We start from the raw sequence: 27,844 nt of genomic DNA, 5'->3' as shown, positions 1-27,844 counted from the left end.
AAACGGGTAGGTGCTTGAAGGTGAGTTCGCGGTGGTGGCGGTGTCCAGAAGTGACGGTGGCCAATCGTTCACGGCGAATCTGTAGGGGGAAATGAGAGCAGAGAGCAGGTAAGCTTCAACCTCATCGGAGATAGTTTCTCAGTGATCTGTGGTGAGCAACCGGCTTTTGTAGGGGCGGCGTCCGTGAACGATTGGTCCGTGGTGATGAGGTCCAGGTGTTTGGCGTGAGTTGCCAGGGCGACGCTGATTGTGCCTCGGGACTCCCGCCACACCTTATATAATGTAAACAAAATTTATACAGGTGTTATATACATTTTCATAATGATGGCTAATATCCTTTGTTTTGTTTTCTAGAAAGTATTCTAAACTGATGTAAACAGTTGCAGAAATACAGAAGGGTCACCAAATCTGAGAAGGCAGTGTAAGGAGAGCCATCATCTGTAGACACCCAAGGACAGCTGATCATCCTGCAGTGACAAACCACATCTGACCATATCAACACCCAGATGTGATTGAGAACTTGAGTGTAGTATTCACTAATTTAGTGTAGTACTTAAAGCGACTGATGACCAGGCCAGATACAGACTGCTGCTTTTGACATTTGTTCCCCCTTTGTACTCCATTTCAGTTCAAATGTTGTTTCAGTTGTTGTTGTTTCATTTGTTGAAGCATTTTATGTTCATACAAATATTTACATATCAATACATGTGCTGGAAATAAAAACAGTTGAAAGTGAGAGAATGCTTTTTGTTTATATACAGTACTGGTCAAAAGTTTGGACAAAGTAGTTTTTTTATGTTTTTGAAATAAGTATTTTATGTTTATTAACATGATTAATTATTTAAATGATTTCTATTATAAAAAATATGTTGTGCAAAGCTGAATTAGCATCAGCCTTTACATTACACCAGTATTCATTTTCACATGAATATATATATATATATATATTTGTGTGGGCGTGAACAGTAAATACGTGCATAAAAACATATATGAATGCTTTATGTGTGTTTGTGTGTGCATTTATTAATCTGCAGATCTACAGGTTTATGAAAAACACGTTAGCCAGCATTGAATTGCGACGATCTTGTTTATTTGTGATCACATGATGACTCGGAGCATTCATACCCTCCACTTGCACTGTTCCACAGCAACAAACTTGACCAAACTAACGTTGAACACATGTTGAAATGAATTCAACACGTAATAATAGCATAGAGCGCTTAGTTTAATAGCATACATTTAGCGTTGTTTGGAACGATATGTATTGTGAAAAGTAATGTACTTATGAAAACAAATATTTAAACAGAAATACAGACTGACCACGCAATGCAAGTAAATGAATCACGAACAACCTCCGGATATCTTGGGAACAAAACATGAAGTAAGTTGCACTGCTTGCTTCAGACTGATGACATCCATTGTACGAATAAATGTTCACAATATTTCCGTTCATGTGATATGCTTTTAGCAATCTCCCGTGTACACGCACGCAGCATCGATTAGTTAATGAGCAGCTTTTTTACCTTAACCAGCTTTTTCGCTAAATTTTAAAAGAATGTGTTCGTATTGACAGATCGGAGAAATAGCGCTACCGGAAATGTTTCAGGACCGGACATGCGCAGTAACGTTCCAACGCGCTTGTTATTGTTTACATCCTTGAAATGGTCTATAGAACGTTAAGTAAAGAGATCGAAATGAAGGGGGAAAACGAATATAAACAAAAATAAAATTTTAACCAACAATGTTATTATAATCATTTAATATTGTATTAATTTCCATAATAACTAATAACCCATAAACCCAGGACATAAACCCTCTTTTTAGGTTGTAATGACTCTTTTCTACGGTTATTGGAATGGTTAAAGTTATATTTTATATTTCTACAACATTAAGCTTATTAACTTGACTGACTTCCGGAATAGAGGAGGTAACCAATGGCGTTTGAGATTACAATGAAACCAGCAAGTCCCGCCCCACTTCTGGTGTTTGTCAGCGCCGCGCTGCCCATTGGGTGGCGCTAGCAAACACATCTTCCCTGCGCTGTCGAGTCGGTCGAGCGGCTCGGTCCTTTTGGGCCGCGCAGATGACATGTCAGCGCGGCGAGAGCATTTTAATACAGCGCTGTTTCGTCCCACTTTTGGGTTGTTTGGCTTCCCATATCCAAGCACTCGCAAAACAGTTCAGCCGCATTAAGCCACCGCTCACATTGACAGCCATGAAATCACTGGAGGCCGTTGAGTTGCGCTGTTGGTTGTTGGTAGGCTTGTGGCTGATATTTGGCTGCTGAATCTTAAACATTTCTTAGGATTTTTATGCCATAACCTTATTGAAAACCTAAAACTTCCGGGAGCAAATGGGATGTGGTTAAAATTATTATTTACTAAAATGGAATCAACAGAGGTCAGTGAGTCTTTTTGTTGTTGGCTGCTGGGTGTTCCTACTCAACTACAGAAACCTAAATAATTCAAGTTACAGATTTTCAGCATGGTCTCAGATGTCTGGACCCCACTGTAGGTAATATATATTTTTAATGACAACAGCTTGCATAAAATTGCACTGGTTTACCCAACTGTTTCTATTTAATTAAAATTCACTTAAGAACACTATCATGTAAACAAAAAAAATTGCAGAATTTTAATTAGCTTTTCTTCATCATATGTCTGTTTTGTTGTTTAGCTATTATTTGACTTCTTATGTTTTTTTTTTGTTTGTTTGTTTGTTTTTTGTTTTTTACTTTTTAAAAACCTAAAACTGCTAATTTCCATGATCAAAAGGAATGTAAAGTACACTGGCATTCAAAGGTTTGGGATCAATAAGATTTTTTTAAATGTTTTTAAAGTCTTTTCTGCTCATCAAGGCTGCGATTATTTAATTTAAAATACAGAAAAAATAATAATATTGTGAAATATTATTGCAATTTAAAATAGCAGTTTTAAACATTAATGTAAAAATAGAATTTATTTCTGTGATGCATAGCTGAATTGTCCTCCTGTCTTCAGTGTGACATGATCCTTCAGAAATCATTCTAACATGCTGATTTATTATTGATGTTGAAAGCAGTTGTGCTGCTTAATTTTTTTGGAACCTGTGATACTTTTTAAATAGGATTCTTTAATTAATTAACCATTAAAAACAGCATTTTTTTAAAAATAGAAATCTTTTGTAACAGTATACACTACTGTTCAAAGTTTGGGGTCAGGAAATTTTGATACTTTTATACTTTTTTCAGCAAAGATATGTTAAATTGATAAAAAGTGATAGTAAAGACTTATACTGTTTCTTGAATAAATGCTGATCTTTTTAACTTTTTATTCATCAAAGAATGCTGAAAAAAGCGTCAAAGGTTCCAAAAAATATTAAGTAAAACTGCTTCCAACATTGATAATAAATCAGCATATTAGAATGATTTCTGAAGGATTGTTTGACATTGAAGACTGCAGTAATGGCTGATGAAAATTCAGCTTTGCTTTCCGGAATAAATTATTAAAATACAAAACTGTTATTTTAAATTGCAGTAATATTTCATAGTAATATTTTTTTCTGTATTTTTGATCAAATAAATTGAACTTTGATGAGCACAATCTTCTCTAAAAAAATGTAATATAATAAATAAATAAAAATTACTGACCCCAAACTTTTGAACAGCAGTGTACATCAAATTGCAGTTATTTTATACAGTTTTTAGATAATATTTACAAAAATCCTGAAAAATGACTTAAGTGGTGCTCTGTTGGCCTTTTTGTTGTTGGCTGCTAGTAGGCATTTCTTCTCAAATACAGAATCTTAAATAATTTGAAATACAAACAAAAAATTTCTGCCTTAATTAGTTCCTAAATATTTATATTAAATATTTATTTTATGCCATTAGCTTTTTACAAACCTCAAACTTTGTTAATTTTTCAGATCAAATCCACACCATTTTAGATAATATTCACACAAAGGTCAGTGGGTCTTCCTTTCAACTACAGAATCAAATATAATTTTACATTATAGATATTCGTGGTGGTCTCAGATGTCTGGACCCCACTTCAGTTTATATATTATTTAATGACAGTAGATAGTATGTACAAAATCACACTAGTTTTGTGTTACACAATATTCTCAAAAAAGGTAGAACCAAAAAAGTTCTGCTTTGATTTATGCCACCTTATATTGTTTTAAAATCTTCAAAATTCCAAAGCATTCTGTTAAAAAATGTTAATATATTGTGACTGAAGGCATCACTATAAACAGTTGGGACAAGGGAGATTTTGTTAACTTCATGCCAATTACAGTAAACTAAATTTCTCCTCTCATTTTATTGCTCAGCAAAGAAGTTTGAGTCTCAGATTTTAAGAGGGCAATTTATCTTGATATCTTTATGAAAGATCAATTAAGCTTGTGTGACAGGCTCTTTAAAGTCTGTAAATAATTCTTTTGAGGCTTCCTCAAAAGCGCTAGTTTGCAAAACTCTTTTCTTCAGAAACAGTAATTTGACTCTAAGATGATGAGGACTTCATATCAGATGACAACATCTAATCAATCTTGACACTGTTACACTCCTACAGAAATACAGTTCATTGGCTCTTTTGACTTCCTTTAAATCCTTAGAGCAGTTGCAGCAATCATTCAAAGTCCTCTTTTGAAATGATCTAAACAAATTTTGTTTTAAGTTAATCATTTCAGCCATAAAACAGCTCACCAATTTCAGTCCTACCATTTGTAAGCACGGAAAATGCAAGGAATGCTATTTATTTCTTATATTTATTTATTTAAATGAGCAACTAGTTACTACTGGTGCCAAGAAATAAATCAATAAAGTAGGTGTATGACACTCATGTGACATAAAGTCAGACCTTGTGAGATTAGATTTGATTGTAGACTTAAACTAGAAGAAAAGAAAAAAAACTGTTTTTAAATTAGTAGCTCTTTATAAAGTATGATATTTCTGGCCTTGCTGATGGACCTATCAGTTGTATATAGTACAATACAGATATAATAGTATCAGCACAGAGACTGCAGAAAACTCTCTCACTGACTTTTTGTGAAAGTAGATGTTTTACAAATTCAGCATTGCTAAGGACGAGCTATCTAATGGAAGTGCTCTTTTTGACAAATGCATGAGAGAAAGTCCTTTCAAGGTATAAAGACAAGCTATGATGACGTGCCAAACAAGATGAAAGAGACGCCTTTAATACCACTAGATGGCACTTTCCACACTTCACACAAAGCGTCCTTTTTCTCACACCTCTCTATCTCATGTCATCACTGAGATCACTGTAGGCATTATACAGCCATTACTACTGCATCTCGACGCCCGAGACGCCAAAATGCATTCCATCTTCTAATCCACATCCGCAGAACGCAGCCTGCGCGTCCATTCAGCTAAAAACCTGTAGTGCCGTACCAAACCCTTTCAAGAGCACATAAAAAAGCATGCCACATGAATAAATGATAGTTCGACAAAGCATGTTTCCTCAGAGTGTAACATGAGTTTGATGTGGATGCTGAGAGCTGGTTCGGTTATAAAGCAATTACGCTTCTAAGGGATTGTGCATAAATAAACTTCACCTTTTCAACTATTTCATATTACTTGAACATCTTAAAGGGATAGTTCACCCAAAAATGAAAATTCTGTCATCACTTATTCTCCCTTATGTCATTCCAAATTCATTGGACCTTCATTCACCTTCAGAACACAAATTAAAAAATTTTAATATTAGGCTATATCATCACAATTGTCAATCCTTTGAAAGTCTAACAAGTAATAAGTAATCATTTTCAAGCTCACATTAAATATCAAACAAGTACAGCTTCTGTTTACTATATTTGTAAGCTCTGTACTTACAGCATGTGTTGATCAATGTTTATATGTGAATTAAATTTGATCATTAGTAATAATTAAGCACAAAAGCAATACAATTATCATTTGTGACCCTGGACCACAAATCCAGTCATAAGGGCCAATTTTTTGATATTGAGATTTATACAACATCTGAAAGCTGAATAAATAAGCTTTATTTGGCATTATTTGGCTGAGATACTATTTTAAAATCAGGAATCTGAGGATGCAAAAAAATCTCAATTTTGAGAAAATCACCTTTAAAACTGTCCAAATGAAGTTCTTAGCAATGCATATTACTAATCAAAAATGAAGTTCTAATATATTTCCAGTAGGACATTTACAAAATATTTTTTATGGAACATGATCTTTACCTGATACCTTAATGATTTTTGGCATAAAAGACAAATCAATCATTTTGACCCATACAATGTATTTTTGGCTATTGCCACAAATATACCCGTGCTACTTAAGACTGGTTTTGTGGTCCAGGATCACATATTGATTACTTGAATCTTTTATAAACTTTTAAAAGCTTAATTATGTTGACTATATACACTTTCAATAAATGCACAAAAAAGATTAAAAATTATTAGACATTCATTTACAGTATGTTCCAAAGAAGAAGAAAAAAGTTAGGTTTAAAACAACATGAAAAAATTTTCATTTTGAGGGGAATAGACAATGAATAAATTAATCTTGCCATCTTTTGCTTATCCTCATGTCATTCCAAAATAATATATTTTTTGGCATTGATGGTTCCATAAGGAGCCTTTGGAACCATGCATGGAACCTTTCAAATGCAGAAAAGGTTCTTTACTGTCAAAACAGATTTTTTAGATTTTTAAAATATTCTTCAAAATTGTTCTTGAACTGTTCACTGAAAGATTATTTGAAGAACCAAAAATGGTTCTTCTATGGCATCCCTGCAAAAACACTCTTTTGGAACCTTTATTTTTGAGAGTTTTTTGTTCATTGTGCACGAATACAAAAGACAAGATTTATTGCATGAACCAATCACAGCAAATCACAACCAGTCATATCGCAATGGAGGCATTGCCTCCTCTCACATGACTTTACCCCATTCATTCTCAATTACCTCCCAGCAAACTCACGACACGCTTTAGGGGGTCTGTTAAAACTCAATTGGCTCAGGGAAAGCAAGAGAAATGCGGTCTTCTGCTGTAACTTTACCTTCTGGTGTTGCTGTTGAACAATGTTTCTTTATAACAAGTGATTTATACACTTTTTAATGTTGTATTTTGTAATATTTTGTAATAGAGGCACTGCCTCCTCATAGAAAATGTACATATGTGTTCTTACAATGTGCATAGCTAAAAAAGTAAATGGTAATATAAGATAACTACACATTAACATTATAGGGTTAGGTGTAGCTTCGGGGTTAGTACATATAATTATTACCCAGTTATCATAATTACTATAAGTACATAGTATGTGCAGGTGAAACAGGATTGTAAAATAAAGTGCTACCAAAGAAGAAAAATGAAATTGAATAAATTCTAAATTGTGAAAATTTTCGGGGTTTATCCATACAGTGAAAATTAATGTGGTCCAGAACAAAATAGACTTTTATTACTTGTACAAAACCAAAATATCTTCTTTTTATGTTTTGCAGATGAAAGTCAGTCAAACAAATTTGGAGTGACATCAGGTCAAGCAATCGGCAGATTTTCCATTCTCAGTCGAACTGTCCCTTTAAGGCCACTTGACCTTTGTAGTAACCTATTTCTCAACCTGTTCTCCAAGTTTTAGACGGTGAGTTGAGTTGTTAAGTATGTGTGCCAAACAAGTTCCCTGGCCCTTTAAGGATTACATAGGATTATGGTGTGAATGGCTTAAGTCTGTCTACTTTGCCTCTTAGTGTTTGTACTCAGTCTCAGCATGCAAGCAATGACCAACAATACTGTCTAATACAGGTGCAGACCTTCTAAAATCACCAATTAATGCATTAAAGTGACTTCATTCGTACTGCAGGCCAAAGCAAAGTCTGATATACAGCCTTGTACCTAAATTGCTAATAAAAAGCAATGGCAGATGGTCAGACATCCCTATTTAGAGGTGAGTGGCCTCAGGTTTAAACCGTTGTTATGCTTACAGCCTAAGACAGGGTGTTCTCTTGAGCTTTAAACCACACCATTGTCCTGAGATTACAGCGTGTATCCGCATACTTGCCTCTAAATTTACATCTATTTGCTAGATGAAAGCCCAAGTTGAAGCAGATTTCCTTCTCTCACTGAAATTGCATCTTGTGTGTGTGTGTGTGTGTGTGTGTGTGTGTGTGTGTGTGTGTGTGTACCTGGTATTCATCACGTTATGGGGACCAAATGTCCCCACAAGGATAGGAATACCAGTAGATTTTGACCTTGTGGGGACATTTCTCAGGTCCCCATGAGGAAACAGGCTTATAAATCATGCACAATGAGTTTTTTTGATGAAGTAAAAGTGTGCACAATCTCCTGTGAGGGCTAGGTTTAGGTGTAGGGTAGGTGTAGGGCGATAGAAAGTACGGTTTGTACAGTATAAAAACCATTACGCCTATGGAATGTCCCCATAAAACATGTAAACCCAACGTGTGTGTGTGTGTGTGTGTGTGTGTGTGTGTGTGTGTGTGTGTAGTACGATAGGGCTGGCAAGATTAAGGGGAAAATCAAATAGTGATTTTTCTGATAAAAAAATTGTGATGGTGTTTTAAAACATACTATTTTTTGTGATTACAGTATATGTGAATATGACTATAGTAGTCTACATTTGAAGTGAATCAAAACCTTTCATCAAAGTTGTCCTAAAACCAACACAACAGCCGTTCTTGTCTTAGACAACTCTGATTAACTTTTTTGATCCATTTCAAATGTTGACTACTGTATTACAAATAAAATATATTTAAATTAGATTTTAAATATTTATTAAATAATATTACCGCAACATTTCCACGTAAAAAATGAAAAAAGAGAGTATTTAAAATATAACACAAAGATTTTATTGTAAAATTACAACACTAATGGCTGTCTTTATTTCTTCATTTTAAAACTTTAAACCATCAAGCTTCTATTTTAGAGGAAAACAACAGGGAGCCTTTAAAGCTTATCTTTTGTTGACGACAGCCGGTTTATAAGCGCTTCTCATTACAAGTTTGAAAAGAAGGTTGGCGTATGTTGCACTATAATTGCACTAAACCATATGTGATTTTGGTTTTATTTTGAATAATCACCCAACTCTACGTTAAGGTAATGTGAGCGATTTTTTATGTTAAAATCAAAGAGACAGTTCTAAGTAAGCCATCAGTACAATGATTCTCAGCAAAGTTGTTTTTAAAATATTGCTTTGTCCAGCACAGCAACAGTGGCTCAACAAATGGCATGGTAGTTGGGGCGGGGCTACTTGTTTGATCAACCAATAGCAAAGTGGACATGTTTTCAGGAAAACATGCTTGTAAACAGTCATTATTTTTGCAGTCCTGCTTGCTGTCGCTAGAGACCAGATTCACCTTTAAACGCTTCTTTCATCTCGGCTTACCTAAAAATCTTTGATTACCTCAGCTGTCAGCACTCTTATTATATGATTATGGCTCCCTCTGAAAGCAGTGGCTGCAATCTGAGCTAATTTCCCTTTCTAAAAGCTCTCCATTTCAGTGAAATCACAATATAAATACAGCCACATATACCTCAGATACCGGTATGCATCTACTGACAAACAAGATGCAATATTAATGTTTATTTACAAATCTCGCTTGACTGAAAAATCGAATTCATGACCTCTTGCACTTAAGGCAAGAAATATTCCTCTGAGCCACATCAGCTCATGCTCACGTAGGGGGCTGATCCCCCTAAAACTGAAATCTTACAAACGCCCTGTTTCACTCAATCACTTCACTGGCCAAGAAGTCAGAGAGCATTTGACGGTCACACTGAGATGAATCTTCCTCGTGATTTTGTCTGGAATGAAAAAGGAAAAGTAGGCCTGAACAGATTACACAATCATTCTCTTATTTTTACCACGGAATTCTGTGGAACGCTTACATTTGCCTTTACAAGCTTTATCAAATTAACCAAAATATTAATCAAATATCGGAATGACATAAATTCTGAGCTTTTTGTGCAATTCAGCAGGCACAGATTCCGTACAAGCCTTGACAAGAGGACACAGATGAGAGCTCACTGTCTATGGAAGAGCTCCATGTGCTCATCAGCATCGGCAGTGAGAGAAGTCACACTCGCTGTAATGAACATGTGACAGCTGCCTCTCAGCCTCGACTCACATTTATTTTCTTCATCATTACCTCTCTCGGCCCGAGTGAGCCTCGATTAACAAGCAAGCTCTAATTACTCTAATTATTAATAGAAGCAGCCATTTGACTCTTACATACGGATGATCACCATCTCATAGGATCTTTATTTATTCTGCCCTGCAGATGTAAGAAGCAAAACAATACATAGCTCTTAAAAATAATCACAGTGCAAGCTAGCCATTAGCGCTATGCTGTATAGTTATATATTGTACACTTACACTCACAAGTAACTGGTCAATTATTCAGATGGTTAATCAAGTAATTGATGTTGTTTTTTTTTTTTTGTGGTAACAAAAATAGACCTAAGCAAACAATAGACTTCAGAATGACTTAAAATACAAATGTGATGGCAATGATGCAATAATAATTGGTTTAAATAAAATCAAGCAAGTAACCATATGGTTTTACTGAATGAATACATTGTGTAATAAAACAACATAATCTTAATTCATGTAGAGGGCACCGGAGGCCTGACAATAGTTTTTACACTTTACAGCGCAATCTAATGCTTGTTTAAAGGGGTCATGACAAGAGAAATCAAATTTGCCTTGATCTTTTGCCATATAAGGGGATATAAGATCTTTGTACCATTAAAACATCCTGCAAGTTTCATAGCTTAAAACCTACTCCTTATTATAAACCAAGCATTTATTTAATCAAGCTCCAAAAACAGCGTGTTTGGATCCGAGGTGCAAGGTGACATTACCTGGGCACAGTCGTTTGCATAAACACTGCCTCCAGAGGAAGACATCAACGAATAGTCATCTTCTCACCATAAGCCCCACCCACTGGCACTCAGTCGCTTAACGACTTGACACTGGACTGAATGCGTGTCGTGTCAAAAGCAAATAGAAATTACAAACACTGCCGCTATCTTGTCTACAATGGATACAGTATACAGATGCGTGTTCGTGTTATGTCTGTCGTCGCCATTCCGGATCGTGTCTGAGGATTGTTCAGAGCGTTTTGTTTTCACAAAGAAACATTTGTTGAAAGATGGTACTAGATCTGACTGCAGTTGCATCCCAAACTGTAAGTAAATGGTTTCATAATGCTTTGTCTGGAAATGACAGTTTAGCAAATCATATCAATGGCTGATTACTAACAAGCCTTAAAGGACCCGCCCCTTAAAACAGATCATTTTAAGCAGAGGGTCAGAATGAGGGTTAAAAATAACTTTTACACACATGTATATATATACATATTAAAATACTAAAAAACCATGTCATGACCCCTTTAATATTGATTAAAAAACATTTACTTCAAATGTCCACTTAATCTTTAATTTTATGGCCTCCTCTTTATGGCTACAGAACATGTGAACATCAAAACATGCAAACAAAGAGTTTAAATAAAGTGTTTAAATGTTTATTTTGAAGTCACAATAAAGAGTTAGCATATTAAGAAAGAATGATGTATTTTACTGTGTTGGTGTAGAATTATGTATTTTACTGTGTTGGTGTAGGTTTATAAATTATTTTTTAAATCTGATAGAATGGCGCACATTGTTCCCAGATGAACGTTACAAGGAACTCAAGATTTACAGCATATGCAAGTTGAAAGTTTAAGATGGTCTGAATCAGAATCAGAATCAGAATTTGTCTTGGTGTTAGGAGCTTCCAGTACAGAAAGTACAAACATAGTGCAGACATACATAAAGTTAAGGTAATAAAAAACACTAATATTAAAAAAGAATATACAATAAATTATAAGTAAAAATATACAGAAAAAAAAGATGAACTATGAATGTGCATATGTGCTATATACAGAAGGTTTGTTGAGTTGTTTACACATGACCAGTACTGAGGTGTGTTAAGTGTGGTTCAGGCGGGATATGGCTTGGGGTAAATACTGTTCTTGTGTCTGGCTGTTTTGGTGCACAGCGCTCTGCAGCGTCGGCCAGAGGGCAACAGTTCAAAGAGAGAGTGGGCTGGGTGTGAGGGGTCCAGAGTGATTTTTTTTTTTACAGTGATTATTTACAGAGTCTGACCATGTAAATAAAAACTGTTTGTGCGGAGCAGCATTTACTCTAAATAGAGCTGCTCTGAGATAACCCACATGCATGCTTTAATATGATTTTTAAATGGTTTTATTATTTAGTGAAGCTTTAGAAAACAGCCCAATAATGCTTTTCATGGATTCTCGTTAGTTGAATGCAAAATGCAGTCAAGGACTTTTTAGAATCGAGTACTCAAATTTAATCGAGGAATCATGACAGCCCTACTCATAAGTGTATATAATTAAATATATATATAGTACTGACCTGTTTTAAGCTGTTTATGTATTCTACATCCATGTACCTGTTACATGGCAACTTATATAATAACAATTTTTTACTCAATATAACATTTAGAAATTTTGTCTTGGGTAAACTGAATTCTTTAAAACAACTTTACTGCAGCACCAGAAATCATAGATAACACAACGAGACAGATATAATGTCAAAATTAGGCAAATGCATTAAATTATTGATTAAATACAATAAAATCAACTTATTCATTCATGAATTCAATATTCGATATGTTAACTGCTTATGCTATAGATACTGTAAATGTAGTACATTTCAGTGTCTACACAAATGTGTGGAAATGCTCATTATGTATAAATACATGCAATTATAAATTAAATCACATTGAATCTTCCTGTTTAAATACGTTAAATCTTAAATATCCCTGGTTCTTATTACTATATGTTGGGTTCTCAACTGACTTAACAAGTAAAAACTTCTTATAGGCAATACTGAAACTCTTCAAATGGTATTTAAAGTATAAGCACAACTGTAGGCAATATGTTATTATCAGCATGGAGTACAGTTCACGGGGCCGTCTGCTCGGCCATGTCATGCCTTCAGCTTGTCCGCCGGTGCACTATTCATTTGGACCATTTGGAAATGGCTGTTGCTGGGGAACCGGCCCACGTGAGAGCTCTGGGCTCTACAATAGATGACTTCCCTCTCTGCAAAGTGTGTTATTAATTCCTGAATGCAATGCAGTAGGATATAAATAACAGCTTTGCTTTGTGATCAACTCCAAATTATGGCCATTTTAGAGCGGCCTTTGTTAAACCAAAAAAGTGTTCTAAAGGCTGATCTCAGATCTACTACGGTAATCCATTCAAGTAAGTCTGAGGATCAAGTCATTAGGCATTTAACAGTAAAGCGTAATGGGAATACAGCTACAAGAGCTGTTTAGCAGCTACATCGTGGCTGTATTTTCCACACAGGTAGAAATATAAGAAAGCCTTATAAATATGTCTACACAGGTGCACTTCTTGGTCTGTTTTGATGGAGATGTTTTGTTGCTAGCGTGTTTGGTTATTTTCGACCAAAAAAACTGATAGTCTGCAAGAACCATTACTGGTCACATACTCTCAGCACTGCTTGCTGATAAAATGTTTCTCCTTGCTTTCTCTCTGACAGATGAAAAGGATTGATGCACTAAGATACATGAGTTTACTTTATGAAGGCACCTCAAATAAATCAGAAGGTCATTGCTACGCCTCAGTGACCTCTGTAAATACACATTCATGTGTGGTACACTCACGTGTCCTCTAGATACAGCAGTACTCAGACTGTTGGTGTCAGAAACATAATAATAAAGGCGTTTTATTGGCATTTATGTTCCATGAAGAACCTTTAACATTCATGAAAAAATGGACGTCATGGGCATTTCATTGCAAAAAAGAGTTTTTATAGTGGAAAATGGTTTTAAATGATTCAAATGTTCTTCACATTCAAGAAAAATTGTTATTTTAAGAATTGAGCACTGAAAGTCGCTCTGAAACCCTCTTTTGAAACCTGTATATTTAATTTAACAGGGCAAAATGTGTACTTTTACAGTTTTGAGTAAAAGGTTTGAATTGCTTTGTAATTTATGGGGGAGTAGGCATCTTTGAATGATTCCTGTATTATTGCTACCATACTTTTACAGTAAAGGTTTGGCAACCACAGTGGCTAGTTTATTATAAAAATAAACATTAAAGTTCACCTTCCATCACAGGGGTTCATTGGGAGACTTGTTTCAAATAGGCTTTCTGCAGTAGAGGAAGTTGAAATTGTATGCGAGCTGATAAGTTATCACGTCTGCCGCCGGTTTTGGAGATGCAATTGGCTTTTATTAATCCTCTCTGCTTTCAGCTAGCATTGCAGTGAGTTTTCTAAATGTAAGTCATTAGAGATGAACAATTGCTTTAAGCTGATGCAGCACGTTGTACCTCTTTTTCATGCCCCATATAGATGAAATGATTGTATGGCAGAGCTAATGGCCACGACTGTGGGAGGGATGCCTCTTCTCAGCTGGAAATAAAAATGATGACATTTAGGAAATGCGACTGACTGATTCGTCGAGAAGAATAACATTAGCGGCACAGCAGAAATATATTTACCTATTCCGGAGGAGATGTTAGGCTTCAGGGGTTTTAAAAAGTCACACAACACGCAAACACTGATGAACTCTTTATGTTCCATGTAGCTCCACACCAAAAACAGTGTGTCGTGCATAGAAAGTAGAATGATGTGATGTGAAACAGTCTGGAGTTTCGCCTACTCAATGAGAAAGTGAGAGCGAGCGAGGGCCCAAGAGGCAAAGAAGAATATTGATGAATACTGGGGTTCAGAATTACTCAGGAGAAATGCATCTAGAGACTTAGAAAGCTTCAGAGGAGATGTCTATTAAAGCAATAAGCCACAGGAGGCCATGTGTTAGAATGATTTTACCACAGGGTGTTTTTGGGCGTGATGTGAAGCCCCTTAGACGTGGTAAAAATCACTGTAGCTCATGGCCTTGAGTGGATTATTGCAGGAACAGCAATATGAAAAAAGCTGTCAATGCTCACTATGTGCTTAAATAATCCTCAAAATCTAAACAAATGATTTATCCCCCGAGCACATAGTTTATTAGAACAACTGCAAGGTGGGGGCGCTTCCTAAGCAATGTAGCTAGTCTGTGCATTTAAAGTGGATTTAAAAGTGAGTAATTTAAATAATTAATCGATTTGATCAAAAAAGTCACTGTATGAAAGTCACTGAATTATTATTTTAACTAATTTGTTAGAAAAAGAAACAAGTGACTGCCTTTTAAGTGATTGATTGAATTATTCAACTGATTCATTCAAAAACAATGAAACATTCATGAACAAAATACCATTACTATGGTTTGCTCTGCACTGCAGCGGCTGAGAAAAGACAGACAATATAACTGGCTATATTGTGTCTAAAAATGTAATTTACTCAATATTAACTTGTTGTTTATTGAGCTGTTTTATATCACACTGACTCCTCCTTACTCAAACCTGAAAATGTTGTTTCTGTTGTAATTCCAACATGACAGGCAGCGAGGCAAACAGATAGCAAGACAGATGATAGATAGATAGATAGACAGAGAGACAGACTCATAGACAGACAGACAGACAGACAGACAGACAGACAAGCTATGTTCCATCACCCTGTTTTTATGTCCATTTTTAAGTATTGCATCAGAAACGACTGATGGAAATGCCGAAATAAAAAAATAAAAAAATCCTTTAATTCACAAAAAAGTTTTTATACTCACTTGAGGTGGTTTTTGAATTGTGTGAAAAAGGGTTAATGTGAATAATGGGAGACGGAAAGGCATTTTGTGAATACATTTCTCCATGCACACCAAAAAAGTCATGTAACTTTGCGCTATGGGACAGGATAACTTGACTAACCAGCGGACCGATCTCATTGCACAGCTTCTAAAATGTCTTTATGGTCATTCTAAAATGCCTGAGCCTGTCTGAAAGTCTGAATCTCTGAAAGTATGTCGTCAAAGTGTTTTTGTATAATTGCCTCCCAGAACTGTCTTACAAGACTGCGTTCCCAAACAGCTGGCATCCGCCTCCGAAAGCAGTGACCGCTTTTATTGTTTTGCCCGCTCTCTCTGAGACGCAAATAATTTATTATATATGAAAATTATTATATTCAGTGGCTTCTCCTACTTTTCTTAGTGATAAGTAGTGTCAGTTTATCAGGAAGTGACTATTTTGTTCTCTTTGACTTGGATGGAAACGGTGCTTATTCGCAAATGTTTTATGTGATATAATTTTGTGCTTCCACTGTATTTTAAAAATAATACTGTTTTTGTGTCACGAAATGTAGTTTTAAGAGGTTTTCAGGAGAGAATGTATTTGTTTACAGTTCAAATATGCAGTTTGTTAATAAAGATAACGTCTATTTGAAAATTTGTGTTGATATTTTGTGAGCTCAAGATTGTCAGCGACCGTTCAGCGATCATAAATCCACTCAAGTGCACCTCACCTCTGGAATTTACCACTGGCTATGATCTCTCTATAGTCGTTAAACATAAGATATAATTTATTTTGGGTAAATCTCCTTAAACTATTATTTGTCCAGAGCAAATAATTTTGGCAAAATCTCATCATGGTTATGTAAATCCAATGCTGTAAATCAGAACGCTGTCTTTGTATGTTTGACTGACTTGTCTAGCAACTTTCATGATGGCTGTTGTTGTTTATTAAATATTATTATTCAATAAATAATATTTTTATATAAAAATAGTAATGCTAGTATTTAAAAGTGTTTAGTATTGAGAAACGGTGTTTGTGTTTGTGATGGTGATTTTAGTTACATTGTTCCGCCATCAGATGGCGACAAGAGTCAGAGCAGTAAAGACTTTTATACTGAAAAGCTAACTCTATAAACGGAAGTTATTTTTACTTTCAACAACAGCTTGATGCAGCAAACAAATGCACTAGTAGCAAAATCACCCTTAACAGATGAAAGGATATTAATATTACGACAAAGATAACGCTTTCCTCAACAGATACTAATGTTTATTTTGAATATGAGACCAATCTGAAGAATGAATGCTGGATTAGATGCAGGTAATCACACTCACCCAGTCCATCTCTCTTTCGTAATACTCTACATAATACAGTGAGCTTTTAATACAGTAATACAATAAGCTTTCAATGAAGCAACTCATGGTTCATTCGTTACTAGTTCTAAAGTAACACGGAGGCTTTGGCTCGGCTGTTAAACTGTCAACTTTGGATTTAAATTCATGGCGGAAGGAAGTAGTTCTGCACAAAAGTGGGCCTTTAAAGACACTATGCTGTTATATTTCTGTTATATTGCTCATATATATATATATATATATATATATATATATATATATATATATATATATATATATATATATATGAGCAATATAACAGCATATATATATATATATATATATATATATATATATATATATATATATATATATATAGAAAGATAGATAGATAATAATTCTAGACATTACTCCCTTGTGAATATGAAATCGCAAGAAATAGATGTGAATCCCTTTTGTTTAGATATAAAAACATTATGTATCACAATATTCATGAAGGAGGAGGAGGCAGCCCAGTCTATGAGACATCAGTACAGCTGCCCACACATCGCTCAGGAGGATGATGATCTTCGAGCTAATGTGTCTCAGTGCCAGCTAATATTGTTCAGCTTATATGGTTTATAGGTCTAGAATTCATAAATGATTGAATACATGACCGAATCATTCATTTTCACCGCTAGACAGTATTATGTATATTTGGAATCAACCTTGGGCTCTATAAGCAGGATTCCAGACAGACAGAACATGTCGAATATCTGCCTCAGAAATTCCCCTCACAAATGCCTTGCATTAGAACGGAAAACTGTCAGTCAAATCAAGCTGTCTGACTTAATGCAACCTCCGAAAGGCTCTCTCCCATCAGACAGTCTGGTCCTCCGGGTTCTGAAGTACCCCACAAAGTCTCACACAAAAAGCTGTCGATTGCAAAGCAGGGCTTCAAATCTGTTCACTAGTGAAATACTCCATCGTGTGATGTGAACTGATTATCACTTTGGAGTTTTTTTCATCCAATTTTCTAATGTGTAAAAAGACAGAGAGGCAAATTTACTAAATAGCGGCACTACTTAGTACGCAGTGTTGTTTTATTGGAAAAACTTCACAGTTCAACCAGGCATTGAATATGCAGAAATATTGCATAGTCACATATATATATATACACAGGATGAGTCAGAATGACTTTTTGTGGTAAAAATGCCATTGACTGAGCTTATCTTGTACTGAACCTGGAATGTTCTTTCAAGTTTTTGCATTGTTCTCATTCATTTACATGTTTAATGAATTGTCCCGCAGCCCGAGAAAGGATAAGCAGTATAGAGAATGGATGGCTGCTAATGAATTGGTGCATATTTGAAGGATTGTCTCCGCTCAGTTCTCTCCCCTGTGAAGACAAGCAGAGTAAAGCAGCATCTAATCTCTTTGGCATTGCCCCACTGACAGTCTGGGTTGCATCAGCCAGTGTGAACTAGAATGAATGCACCAGGACTCAACGGACAGATTCACACAAGAAGTCAACACACGTGGCTGCTGCTGTCAGAGAATAGCCTTGGAGGCAAAACGGTGCTAGTGCATGGTGTCTAGAGGAATATCCATAAGAACTAAGCAAATTAAACTGCCTGGGCCATTCACTATGATCAAATATTAAAGCTCTTTCATATTTGCCACTTAATGTGATTTATAAGGACACATCAAAGGATCGGCCCGTTCTTACTAAAATTAAGTTGTCATAACGGTTTCTGTAGACGTCCACGTCATCGATCTCTAGACGAGGGCAGAGGCTGTCAGCTGTAGATCCAGACTGTGATGATAATTAAAGTGTAACTGACAACGATGATTAAAACATGAATGAAAATAGATCTGAGACTTTCAGCGTCCTCTGTGTGGCTTTGGAATACCATATCATGGCACATTACATTTTTTTTTACTTTTTTTGAGGCACTGAAAGGTCCAATGATCAAGGCTTTATCTTTTGGAAAATCATGAATTTTTAAACAGATGACACATTATATCTAGGAGTGTATAATTAATGTCTCTTTTTGAAGCTTTTCATCTTGTAAAAAAAAAAAAATCATTATCATCAGTTGTACTTTTACAAAGCTAAATAAATTAAATGACTGCTGCTGTCAATTTAGCACAATAATTTGGAACAATTAATGATGGTTAACCCTTAAATGCATACTTCAGGTCTTTAGTGACCCAGGATGTCTCCCTCCTTCATTTTTTTTAAAAGTTAGACATCAACCTTCTTAGTATTCCTGCGTTTAAAACGCAGAAGTAAGCTGTTTTCTGTGAATGTGCAAGACTTACGGTTCATTAGCCGCTATAGAGATATAACAAGAAGAATAACTAGAGTAAATGTAAAACTGTTTGCACTACAAACCAATGTGTTCATAATTAAGATAATACATTAAAATTATATGATAATACACACCAGTTTGTAATATCAAGTAATAAAATTAACTGTTTTGTACAGTCAAAAGCTGAAAAAACAGCTAAAACCAGCCTAGACTGGTTGGCTGGTCTTAGTTGGTTTAAGCTGGAAGTATCTGATTTTAGCTGGTCTCCCAGGCTGGTTTTAGCTAGTGGTTTCCCAGCCTGGCCAGCCAAGACCAGCCTGGAAAAGTGGCCAAAACCGCTCTAAAACCAGCCTGCTGACCAGCCAAAACCAGGCTGGTTGACCTGTTTGATAGACAATGATGATGGGATGTTTCACTCATAATTACTGCAGGCATAAAACAGAAGAATACCATCAGAAATACTTAAACTGGCTTGAATGGCTTTACTGTACTGTACGCAATGAAATATAAGTGTCACTGTGATTTGATGGTGAATATGGTAAATGAGCTGCCAGCAATCAAAATATTATTTTTTGAAGTATTTGAAAACAATAGTTTAGATTGCAAATGTGGTATTGTTAATTACATGATATGGTTGTGATTGGGAATATGAGCCAGATGCTAAATGTAGTGGAAAATTGGAAAGAACTGAACCCTTCTTTTAAAAAGGTAAACAAATATGCTTTCTTTTACTCTTTTGTAATTGTAATTTATTAACATATCAGGAGAGTTTTATGCTATAGAGTGTTTTCACGACAAGTCATCAATCGGTCATATTGGTGGCACTGAATGTAAACAATGTCACTGAACTGAACAGAACTCGCATATTTAGCTGATTATTGCTGCTGAAAACTGTCAGTTATTGTCATGTTTTGGGCTGTACTAAGCGGTCGGACCGGGAAAAACATTTGAAGTACTACAGACTGCCAAAAGTTATAACAAATCAAGTAGAAGAGTGCATAAAACTGTCTGAGGAACAAAAGGTGTTTGTGGTTGTCCCGAAATGAACCAGGATTTACAGGGCAAGAATCTTGACAACATTTGTGTTTGTTCTTTTCATTTCTGGTCAGGTAGGTAAAATATTAGGCTAATATCTTAATTATTAGGCTACTGCTCTTTACCATCAATTAACTTTAGTTTGTCAAAATACTGTGCCCTTTCCTGCTTACTGTATGGTTTAGCACATGCTTTTTCCCATGGTTTAGACAGCATAAATTAGCAGAACAATGTATTCAGTAGTGCATTAACTGTGCAATCCATGCTGTCGTTTACATCTGAGTATCTCCAATATGGCAGCGCATCCAGGTAACTGACCAAACTGTGATGTGCGGTAAGTGCAAAACCTCTATTACAGCAGTTAGAGATCCATCTGTGTTAGATATATAGCTCCGGGTCGCTAAAGACCCGAACATGTAAAAATATTTGGCGAAACATCTATGCATTTAAGGGTTAATTAAATACTGACCCTACCCACTTTGTGCATTTTGTAAAAATGAATGTTCCTACCATCAGAGCAATTGAAGCATGAAGTACCACCAAAATGTAAAGCAATCAACACTACAAAATAGAATTAAACAGAATGCAGGGGTCTCTAGACACATTTTTCCAAGCTGAACTCATTTTAACTTGACACGTGTCTTAAAAACATGGAGCCAATGGTCCTAGACGCTGAAAAACAGTATGATGTGCCCCGACGGCCATGTATGCATTGGCAAACAATTAAAAAATAGTCTAAGAACACATCCTATGTGAACAACCCCTAGTCTACCTTGAAATAAACAACAAACTTAGACACAAAATTGATTGCTGTGGATATCAGGTGACCGATAGACTGTGATATGGAAATAAAACAAATAGCTGCCATAATAATGTAATGTCTTTGAAATCACAGTCACTTAAAGGTTTGTCTAAGCAAACACTGATTCATGCAATTAATTTGCTTATTTACTCAGCATAGCATGTAACTGATTTAATTTTATCAGCTGACAGAACTAGAACTGAAGGAGAAACGAACTGAATTCAAACGTAGGTATATGTTCATTCAGTGTCTGAAAGCTTCTACAGATATCAGAGCGATAACTAAATGTGAAGTCTTAACGCTCACAGTGGCGATTTAAAAAGGGCCAGATCCAATCAGAGAGGAGGACACTGGGGCTTTAGAACAGCCTCTCGCCGAGCCACTATTCAGGTCATGGAGTCATTCCAAAGAGGACTTACCCCGGTTAAACTGTCTAGTGATCACATGCATGTCTGAGATCCACCATCAGTAGCTGGCCCGTCCCTATGGGAGAAAAGGAGAAAACTAATTAGAGGCTGTTTTTCACATTCACATACATACGCGAGAGACGTCACTTCGCGCATTAGGTTGTGTAAGAGCAATGACTTTGCCTTAGACATCAAGACAAAAACGGTAAAAGTAAGATGGACTTTCATTACGCGAAGCCATTTACTAACCTTTTTCAAGTGCCAAAAAATTAATTAATAATAATAATCAAGCAGCCATGAAAATCTTAGCCTATTAGTGCTACACCTCCTGACTTGCCTAAAAAGAAGCATATGAAACAAATAATATTACATAGCAGCTCTTTTCAGTGCTTTGACTTTTTTCTTTATGATGAGTGGTTTACCCATGGATAATTCTTCTATTTATATCTTGCAATACTTCATGCCTTTAGAAATTAATATTCACTGCTCAAAAGATGCAATGATATGCTATGCAAATAAGATGACACTAATGAGTTAGCGATTATTAACACTCCATTAATTCAGTACGTCTTTTTCTGTGAGCTCCATGCACATCCACACAGAGTGCTAATGAATGTTCGGCACAGCAATGTAAAAATTCCAACAAAAAGACGATTAACTGTGGAAATGGAAAAACAATCTAAAGGATTACGGTTTGAGTTTTAGATTTCAACAGATGTTACATTTTAACAGAACGAGAAAGCAGCCTGAGCACAAGTACTATTTAGGAACAGCTTTAAGACAAAAAAAAAGTCAGTCTGGTAATATGTATAAGTTTGCATTATTAATTAAACTAAAACTATTCAAAATAATTTCTGTTGAACTTGAAATAAAATAAAATAAAATAAAACTAGATAAGAAATGTTGCATTGGCAACTAACTGAAATAAATAAGTTTGAGTAACTAAAAGTACTAAACTGAAATAAAAAAAATAAATTAAAGGTTTTAGAAATAAATACAGCTGACAAAAACACATCATAAAGCAATTAAATATTAAAATTAAAATGAAAACCGAAAAGTATAGAAAATGAAATATAATTCAAAATATTAATAAAGACTATAATTCAAAATAGTTTTTGGTAAAACTGAATATATAAGTTCAAGTTAAGTAACTAAAAGTACAAAACAAAATCTGAAATAAAAATAAGGTTAGCAGAAATACTTATATTATAAAAAACATGAAGAAAAACAACTGACAAAAACACATAATAAAGTTACTAAAGTTATTACTAAACTACTAAAATTAAAATGAAAACTGAAGATATAACAATAAAATATAGTTCGAAAATATTAATAAATACTTTAACAGCATTATAACTGCTAATAAAATAACTCCGGCATTACTGTATTTAATGTGCCATCTACAATATAATATACATAATCTGATTAACAGATAGATACACTACCAGTCAAAAGTTTTTGAACAGTAAGATTTTTAATGTTTTTTAAAGAACTCTCTTCTCCTCTCCAAGCCTGCATTTATTTGATTCAAAGTAAGGCAAAAACAGTACAACTGTGAAATATTTTTACTATTTAAAATAACTGTTTTCTATTTTAATATATTTTAAATTGTAATTTACTCCTGTAATTTCAAAGTGGAATTTTTAGCAGCATTACTCCAGTCACATGATCCTTCAGAAATCATTCTGATGTTCTGACTTGCTGCTCAAAAAACATTTATTGTTATTATTTTTCAGGTTTATTCGATTAATACTAAGTTCAGAAGAACAGCATTTAAAACATTTTTATATTTTAAAATATATTCAAATAGAAAACAGTTTTTTTTTTTATCTCATTTCGCTGTACTTTGAATCAAACAATTCTGCTTACCAAGCCTGCATTAGAGACTTCTTTAAAAAACATTAAAAACTTTTGACTGGTAGTGTACATCTGATTTCAGAGTGGCAATTTAAATATTCCTCATAGACTATGACACTATTGATATGCAAAGTAAACATGGCCCATAGTAGTGTGTATCAGAGGAGTAGTAGAGTCACTGTATGAATGTTTATTGAGCAGTACGACAGCTTGCTTTTTTTAAGGGAATGTTTTGCCTGATGGTGGTCTCGGGCATCTGCCTGAGGGGAGCAGCTGAAACGAGTTGTGTTCTGGATGAAATGGGTGCTTTTCAGTATGTGTGCGTTGTGTTGGAAGTGCAGGGATTCAGTTGGGAGGAGAGCAGTGCCTGTGAACTTGAAGGCTTTAGTGACGATGTGTTTTTTTTTTTTTTTTTTTTTTTTTTTTTATTGTTGTTATGAAGTCAACATTGCCATTCTACACACTGATGGACAATGTCAGAATCTTTTCCACAACAGAATAAAATTGGACTAGAAGGTGCTGACTGACATCGTCTGATGATGTCTTTGATGTGTCTTTCTGATGAGGAAGTCTGTGTTGAGGTGCCACTTTAAAAATCTGTAAATATGAGCACCCAGGAATTTGAATAAGTCTGTAATCATAATTTGCATTACACAGTTTACACACTTGAACCAGTGCTTTGATTCAGAATAACAATCAGAAATTAATTCTTAATGAGACTTCAGTGACATGACGACACAGAAAATTAAGAAGAATGAATATAAGGCCATCGAAGTGTACTTAAAGACAGTCCTGACTATGCTTCTTAACACATTTAAACACACTTTTGAATGCATTTTGTCATTATTTTTAATCTTATGTCATGCTTTAAAGTACACTTATTTTGAGTACACTAAAGCGCATGTAAAGTACTTCAATATAATTTACCATTAATTAACCATGCCATGTTATTTTGATATTACATTTAAAGTTAATATATACTGCTGTCCAAAAGATTTTTAATGCTTTTTAAAGAAATTGCATTTATTTGATCAAAAATGCAGATAAAATTATAACGATGTAAAATAACATTTTCAATTTTGATAATCTAATCTAATCTAATTTATTTCTATGATCCAGGCTGATTTTTCAGCATCATTACTCCAGTCTTTAGTGTCACGTGATCCTTCAGAAATCATTCTAATATGCTGATTTATTGTCAGTGCTGGAAACAGTTGTGCTGCTTAATATTTTTTGGAACCTGTGATACTTTTTAGAATTCTTTGATGAATAAAAAGTTAAAAAGAACAGCATTTATTTAAAACAGAAATCCTTCCCATGAAAATTTCAAGCACTGCAACTGTCAATAAAGCAGGGAATTGTTGATGTAGTATCATTAGCTGGTCAGGGCGTCATTTGCATTCCTGTGAAAGAGGTCTCAGGCAGCTGTCATACAGCAAAAGCCTGTGAAACCCCAAAAGCGGCGGAACCCAGAGCTCCGCAGAGACGAGGTTCATGGATTTGGGTGCTATTCTTTTAGTTACTCATCATAATGACTCCATTTAGCTGGTCAATGACCCATTTAATGGCACAGAGCAGGCTTTGGAAGCACTGCGTCCTTGGCAGGGCAGATTTTGCAGCTGCCCTGGCGTATGCTACCTTTAACCCAAACTGTGGCCCCTCTCAACAACCTCAGCATCCCTGCCATTTCCTATACGCGGGAACCAAGAGGAGCTCCAAATGTGACTTCTAAATTTATAACATGGCAACAGCCATATGCACAAACTGCATAAAATATAATGTATAGTTCAATAAATTATTCACAGAGAGCTTATATAAATCAAATAAATAAATAAGTGATGTCCTAAGCACCATATTTCACTTTACAGAATACTTATTTTCTTCTTGGCCACACCTCATGTCCATAGCTGGAAACGTTCAGGTAACAGGCAAATTGGACTAAATCCAATTCATTCATTCATTCATTCATTCATTTATTCATTCATCCATCTATCCATCCATCCCTTTGTTTGTTCAATCATCTGTTCGTCCATTCATTCATTCATTTATCCATCCATCCATCCCTCCTTTGCTTGTTCATCTATTCATTCATTCATTCATTCCATCCATCCATCCATCCCTTCGTTCGTTCATCCGTCCGTCCATCCATCCATTCATTCCTTCATTAATTAATCCATCCATGCCTTCGTTCGTTCGATCATCTGTCTATCAGTCCATTCATTCATTCATCAATCCATCCAATCATTTATTCAATCAATACTTTCAATCATTTATTCATAGATGCATCCATCCATTCAATCATCCATCTGTTCACCCATCTATTTATTCATCCATCCACCCATTCATCATTCATCCATTTAGCCATTCAGCCATCCATCCCTTTGTTCGATCGTTCAATCATTCGTCCGTCCGTCCATCCATTCATTCATTCATCCATTCAATTATCCATCCACTCATTCATCCATCCATATATTCATTCATCCATCCATTCATCCATCCCTTTGTTAAAACATCCATCCTTCCGTCCATTCATTCATCAATCCATCCATTCAATCATCCATCCATCCATCCATCCACCCACCCATCCATTTATTCATTCATCCATCCATCATCCATCCCTTTGTTCAATCATCCATCTGTCTGTCCATTCATTTATTCATGCGTTCATTCATTCACTCACTCACTCACTCACTCATCAATGCATTCAATAATTTATCCATAGATCCATCCATCCATTTATTCGATCATCCATCCATCCGTCCATTCATTCATCAATCCATTCATTCAATCATCCATCCATCCATCCACCCATCCATTTATTCATTCATCATCCATCCCTTTGTTCAATCATCCATCTGTCCGTCCATTCATTCATTAATTTGTTCATTCATTCACTCACTCACTCATCAATGCATTCAATAATTTATCCATAGATCCATCCATCCATTTATTCAATCATCCATTCATTCACCTTTTCATCTATTTTTTCATTCATCCATCCATCCATCTATCCATTCATTCATTCATCCATCTATCCATCCATTCATTCATACATACATGCATCCATCCATCTATTCAGTCATTCAACCATCCACCCCCCACCCACCCATCAATTCATTCATTCATCCATCTATTGATTCATTCATCCATTCATTCATCCATCCATTCAATCAATCATTCATTCATTCATTCATCCACCCATCCATTTTTTCATTCATCCACCCATCCATTTATTCATCCATCCAGTCCATCAACTCAATCATCCATCCATTACGTTTTTTTTGTGTGTGGCAAGTATCAGATTCAGATAAGTGTGAATTAGTGATCGATAATTCCATCCGCTCATTCATTCATTCATTCATTCATTCATTCATTCACCCATCTGCTTATTCATTCATTCATCCATTCATCCACCCCATCCGCTAATTCATTCATTCATTCATTCATCCACCCATCCTCTAATTCATTTATTCATTCATCATCCATCCCTTTGTTCAATTATCCATCTGTTCGTTCATTCATTCACTCACTCATCAATTCATTCAATAATTTATCCATAGATCCATCCATCCATTTATTCAATCATCCATTCATTCACCTTTTCATCTATTTTTTCATTCATCCATCCATCCATCTATCCATTCATTCATTCATCCATACATGCCTCCATCCATCTATTCAGTCATTCAACCATCCACCCCCCCACCCACCCATCAATTCATTCATTCATCCATCTATTGATTCATTCATCCACCCATCCATTCATTCATCCATCCATTCAATCAGTCATTCATTCATTCATCCACCCATCCATTTTTTCATTCATCCACCCATCCATTTATTCATCCATCCAGTCCATCAACTCAATCATCCATCCATTACGTTTTTTTTTTGTGTGTGTGGCAAGTATCAGATTCAGATAAGTGTGAATTAGTGATCGATAATTCCATCCGCTCATTCATTCATTCATTCATTCATTCATTCATTCATTCATTCATTCATTCATTCATTCACCCATCTGCTTATTCATTCATCCATTCATCCACCCCATCCGCTAATTCATTCATTCATTCATTCATCCACCCATCCTCTAATTAATTTATTCATTTTATGGCATTTGTAGCCTATTTTATTTTAACGTTGTGGATATAAGGATATAATTTTTTAGTTTTGGTTTGTTTTTCTGCCTGCAGTGCAGAGAGTCACAAGCTTCATACACAATAAAGATCTGTTTCATCGCTGACAAATGATATTTTGTTCACTAAAATGGATTATATTAACCTCATCTGGCATTCGTTTTGTTTTCCGTCTAAAAAAGCTTCAATGTGAGAAAATGTAATGTGAGAAACCACTGGAAATTATCCAGTCCATGAGTGAACTGTCTTAATGAATCAAAGTAAATCGTGAAGACTTTCAATCAAAAGAGTGTTTCATTCGGAAATCTGGC

General features: G+C 35.3%; 1 protein-coding gene across 1 annotated transcript in view; it reads right to left on the bottom strand.

Annotated features, from left to right (window-relative positions):
* The window catches only part of elfn1a (extracellular leucine-rich repeat and fibronectin type III domain containing 1a), a 147,320-nt gene that overhangs the window by 43,573 nt on the left and 75,903 nt on the right, over positions 1-27,844 (bottom strand). The window contains exon 2 of the mRNA XM_073830486.1: positions 21,553-21,616. The gene's annotated coding sequence lies outside the window, so the exon portion shown is untranslated. The remainder of the gene's footprint in view (positions 1-21,552; positions 21,617-27,844) is intronic.

This window comes from Garra rufa, chromosome 1 (genome assembly GCF_049309525.1).
Source record: "Garra rufa chromosome 1, GarRuf1.0, whole genome shotgun sequence".
NCBI classification, from domain to species: Eukaryota; Metazoa; Chordata; class Actinopteri; order Cypriniformes; family Cyprinidae; genus Garra; species Garra rufa.
This window is presented reverse-complemented; position numbering and strand designations above follow the sequence as displayed.